This window comes from Saccostrea cucullata, unplaced genomic scaffold, assembly GCF_032062105.1.
Source record: "Saccostrea cucullata isolate Sc308-1 unplaced genomic scaffold, CSIRO_AGI_Scuc_v1 ctg1124, whole genome shotgun sequence".
NCBI classification, from domain to species: domain Eukaryota; kingdom Metazoa; phylum Mollusca; class Bivalvia; order Ostreida; family Ostreidae; genus Saccostrea; species Saccostrea cuccullata.
The window spans coordinates 281,241-287,240 of record NW_026929674.1 but is presented as its reverse complement, the minus strand read 5'-3'; positions in this window follow the sequence as shown (position 1 = coordinate 287,240).

Here is a 6,000-nt window from a genome sequence, read left to right as displayed (position 1 = left end):
CGACATTTTTTTTCGTTTTCCTAAAAAATTAAGACATTTGTTTGTTTTTTTTATATACTATGATCTACATTGTTTTTGCAATTGCATCAGAAAACAAAAGGCTCACGGGCCATATAGGTTACCTGAGTATCATGTAACAACTTTCCAACAATTGAATTTAGTTTGTGTTTTAAACCAGAGGCCATGAAAATCACGATTTTGAAAGAGGCACTATTGCTTATCATAATTATACACTTAGCAATGCTTACTAGATAGTCACTTAACACCCATAAGTAGATCAGAGTAACTAAGAGAAAAATGCACTTCCATTCTAAACCATGCAATTGTGCACCCCACCCCACAGGAACCACAGACACTGGGGCCACATATTTCAAAATTTTATCATCATAAATGTTATTTCATCAAATATGGTTGATTAATACTAATGAGTAGATTTCAAAGCATTCATTTATTTTCAGACTATGTACCCCCCCCCCCCCCCCATACCCCTGACCCAGGGGGGCAATGGGCAAAAAATAACCATTTTGCTAGATGCACCTTTCCTCATCATAAATATATATACTTAGATCATTGGCATAATACCCAGGAGCAAAAGGAAAGATTTTCTAAGAATTAATGTAATGTAGAGCCCCCCTCTCCTTACACCAAATAGCTAAAACCCTGACATAGGGGCCATGAAATTAACATATTTGGAAGAGGCACTCTTGCTCATTATAACTATGTACTTAGTTAGTTTATTTAATACTCAGGGTCAGAGGAGAATTTTTTTTTTAAAAATAATGCATTTTCACTGAATAATCTATATAGCCCCACCCTAGCACTAGAACCCCTGACCCTGGGGCCAAGAAATTCACAAATTTGGAAGAGACACTCTTGCTCATCATAACTATGTACTTAGTTAGTTTATTTAATATCCAGGAGCAGAGAAGAAGATTTTCAGAGATTTAATGCATTTTCACTATATAATCAATAGAGCCCCGCCCTAACACCAGAACCCCTGACCCTGGGGCCATGAAATTCACAAATCTGAAAGAGGCACTCTTGTTCATCATAACTATGTACTTAGTTAGTTTATATAATACTCCAGAGCAGAGAAGAAGATTTTCAGAGATTCAATGCATTTTCACTATATAATCAATAGAGCCTCGCCCTAACACCAGATCCCCTGACCCTGGGGCCATGAAATTCACAAATTTGAAAGAGGCACTCTTGTTCATCATAACTATGTACTTAGTTAGTTTATTTAATACCCCAGAGCAGAGAAGAAGATTTTCAGAGATTCAATGCATTTTCACTATATAATCAATTGAGCCCCGCCCTAACACTAGAACCCCTGACCCTGGGGCCAAGAAATTCACAAATTTGAAAGAGGCACTCTTGTTCATCATAACTATGTACTTAGCTAGTTTATTTAATACCCCAGAGCAGAGAAGAAGATTTTCAGAGATTCAATGCATTTTCACTATATAATCAATAGAGCCCCGCCCTAACACCAGATCCCCTGACCCTGGGGCCATGAAATTCACAAATTTGAAAGAGGCACTCTTGTTCATCATAACTATGTACTTAGCTAGTTTATTTAATACCCCAGAGCAGAGAAGAAGATTTTCAGAGATTCAATGCATTTTCACTATATAATCAATTGAGCCCCGCCCTAACACTAGAACCCCTGACCCTGGGGCCAAGAAATTCACAATTTTGGAAGAGGCATTCTTTCTCATCATAACTATGTACTTAGTTAGTTTATTTAATACCCAGGAGCAGAGAAGAAGATTTTTAAAGAAATAATGCATTTTCACTATATAACCTATTTAGCCCCGCCCTAGCACTAGAACCCCTGACCCTGGGGCCATGAATTTCACAATTTTGGTAGAAGACTCAATGCTCATTACATTCATGTCAACAGTTAGCCTGCTTGATGTCCAGGAGTAAAGAAGAAGATTTTTAAAGATTGCACTAATTTTAGTGGTTTTGGCCCCACCCCTCAGGCCCCAGGGGGGGGCGAGGACAATGAAATTCACAATTTTTGTTTTCCTCCACCCATAGATGCTGTATACCAAATTTGGTTGAAATTGGTTCAGTTGTTTCAGAGAAGAAGCTGAAAATGTTCAAATGTTAACACACGACACACGACGGACGAAAACGGATAGCAATAGGTCACCTGAGTGACTCAGGTGACCTAAATATACTTACAGCCTTCCCAGCTTTGCTAACTCCGACCAGTTTGCAAATTACAATACAGCCATATTTACATAATTCATCATTAATTCATTAAAGTGTACACAACTATATCATTCGCGTAGGGAAAAATGCATTTGCAAGGGGGGGGGCAGCCTCAGCCATGCATTTTCAGCTGGAAGGCATCATCACCTAATCAACTAACGAATAATTCCTAAGGGTTTTCACTCATATGGAGACGTTCACTGTGACCACTTGCCGGTGGAGAGCTACAAATTGTCCTATTCTCGGCACTTAGGGCTATTGAGCGGTGAGGGATCTTTTTCGTGCCAGCACCTACTGCGACATGGGACCTCAGTTTATACGGTCTCATCCGAAAGACCGGTCTCCACGTCCCACAGTGGGATTCGAACCCGCGGCGTAAGGGTCGACTCCTTACTCCGCGACTCTACAGAGAGAGAGAGATATATAGTGGAGTGACAATCCTAAAAAAAGATGCTTAGTTTTCGAGTTTAATGGACCGGCATACCCTACGGCTGAAAGTTATATTTTATAAAAGAGACGTCCCTCCTTATACATTTTCGCCCGGTCGTAGAGTTTTCTTAAGTCAAATTTTTTTTGTAACTTGCGATGAAAGTGAAAAGGGGGGGAGGTATTTAAGTTGTTTACTTTACTTGCTGATAATATTCTTTTTCAAAGATTAATTATAAATTTTGAAAAATAATAATTTGTGTATGATAGGATAGCTACAGGTATTTGAATTAACAATGCAAAATTAAATTAATCAGGAATATCATTTGCCCCCCCCCCCCTTTAACAAAAAACCAACTTATGTTTTGCGTTAATTTAAAAAAAAATATATTCAATACAATTATTTCATGCGATGTTAATAACGCATGTTTACTTGATCGTTAGAAAGATTTATAAGACCATGATTTCTGATCAAATAAACCGCACTTTTTTAAAGACATCCTCACACTAAGTCTTGTATTCTACTTGATCTAAAATGTTTTGTGTAACTGGAAACGGATTATAGAATCCCATTATGTGTATGACAGTGACTCCATCGATCAAAATATTGTTAAATATATTAGAATGGCTTCTATTATTAAAAAGATAACGCTTATATGCAGTTTGAATTCAAATTAATGAGCATTTGAAAGTAATTTTCCTTTTTTTCAATTTAAAAAAATACGTAAAGGACAAACATGTCACTTTTCCTTCACATTCTTGTTTGAACCAGGTATCTTGCATGATTGGATATTGCCTTTCTACTTCATAAGCAATACAGATTAACGCAAATATGAAACAGAAAGAGAAAAACGATTTTAGTGTTTCATCTTAAAGACTGTATATCATTTTACAGAAACTATTTCATGTTTCCTTCGGAAATATATTTAGTGTTTTCTACAGCAAAAACATGGACTTTGTCATTATTCAAACTAAGGGATACATATTTTGTTTACGCATTTCCTCATTTACATGGACATACTGCCAAAAATTGAACTCTGTTACTATAATCCTTCATGAGCGGGGATATCATATTTTGCTTACAGAACTTCGTACCAGAAAGGAAGATATGAATCAAACGGAACCGTAAAAGCAATCCACTAAAGTTTTTGCTATAGGAAAACTCATGGTCTGTTCTGTTATAAGAAAGCTTTTTCGATATTTTTCCTTTTGAGAAAGAATTGTCAGTTTTGCTTCAAGAATTAATTGTCTAATACATGTATTAATTTTACAAATAACAATGGAGACAGAAGACAAAGTACTATATACGGTATCTTTAACCAACCACAGATACAACAAGGGGTTTTCAACATTCTTTTTAGGACTTCTGATGAAATGACAAAGACTACTGAGTATTTTGGCAATCAGCCTTTTTTCAAAATTCAAAAATATTTCCAGTCAGCAGATGAAAAAAGCCACGCACGACATGCATTTAATGTGAATATTGCCACGTGATCAACAATTTTTTCTGTTCTAATTATTATCTACCAACCTGAATTATCTTTTTAAGGATCGGCTATCATTACTTTTACAGTGTAGCTCTTTTACAAAGTTTCTGCTTTTATAGTTTTCAAATGAAACATATACTTGAAAAGTTAACAATAAAGATATACAGGGTGTTTCACAATATATGTCACATATCTAAAGACAAGATAGATAAATGACAACTAAAGCAACATATACAATTTATATATCGTTTTAATCAGTATCTATTCAAAATTATTTTTTTGGCATCAGAAGTATCCAACATTCTCCACTTCAGTTACTATGGCAACAAATCCTAAAATGACATTCTCCAAGTTTTTCCCAACATTGTCCTAAATAAGAGACAAATGCTAAGAAATTTCTGACCACTATTTTGAAAGTTTCATGGGATACTTGAAGCTTTTCTTGGCTTTTTAGAACCCCCAAAGTGCATATCTATTGTTATTTGAAGTTGCATTTTAAATGTGTCGTTTCGGAACTAACACTACCTGTTAGATGGTGTCCACTTCTTTCGCTCTTCCTTTCAGTCAATCTTGCAAAATTCAATCGGCTCTGAACGTCAATTGACTTAAAATGCTGAAATCTTGCATGCAGACAAACTTAACTCAAATTTAAGACTTCTAAATACACTTGATACTCTTACCGGCATTGTTTCAATCCATTTCCCTAGATCAGATCTAAATTTCATGAGTTTTTCTCAATGATTGACTTCATTTTGATATTGTTGTCATTTCTTGATTTTTTTTTCTTGGGGCTTTGAGGGAAGGGGGGGGGGGGCTGGGGTGGAGGACGCATGGTTTAACTGTCTTTCATCCTTATATCATAATTTAGTTCAAAATCTTCAATTTTTCTTAATATATGAAACCTAAACAGCAATTTCTGTTCTGGATATTTTTCATCATCAATCCTGTACAATATTTAGGATATCGTTCTTATAATAAAAGTTTAGAACAAATCTTTGCTGCAAGTTGTTCTCCATTTTGAGAACAGCTGAAATTATGCCATCACTGATTATATCATCAGTTACTTCATGGTATATTATAATTTCTCCAATACTTTGCAACATCATAATTTTAGATCAATATGCTTACTTATGGTGTTTTGGTATTTCCGGTATCATGCACAATATTCAGATTATGCCCATTTAGATGTGTGACATATATTGTGAAACACCCTGTACATATACGTGTTCATGAAAACCAATGAATAGAAATTACAGCTCTAGCAAACGTCATTAATTCAATCTTCACCCTCTTTCAAAGAATTGCAACTTCAACACCAATACGTGTTTAAAATCTTTCGAAACCCCCAAATCTCTACAATATAATTTGCTTAATTCATGAGTAAACGCTTATTCAAAAGTTCACCAAATTAAACATAAATTTTCAAATCATAGACAACATTCTTTGATAAAAAAATTGACTTTTTAAGAGAGAGAAAGGAATAATACCCGGTATTAAGACTAGTCTGTTGTCTGTCCTTTGGATGAGACCGGAGTGCCGAAATTCCGTGCGAGAGCAAGGGTGACCTCTGGATGAATTTTTACTAAAAAGGCTTTCCAAAAAGCGTCGAACAATTTCTTTAAAAAATAATGAATCAGATGAAAAAAGCTTAATAAAAACGTTACATTTAAAAAAGTGCGAAATTTATGGTCATATTTCGTTTTTTTTAAGAGAGAGAGTGTGTGTGTGGGGGGGGGGGGGGGGGGGGCAAGGGGTGGTGGGTGTTGTTGTTGTTGTTGTCTTGTTTTTATTTATTTTTTTACTTTTTGTACTAAATATTACGTGATTGTACGTGAAGAATAACGTACATTAGCATTAAACATTT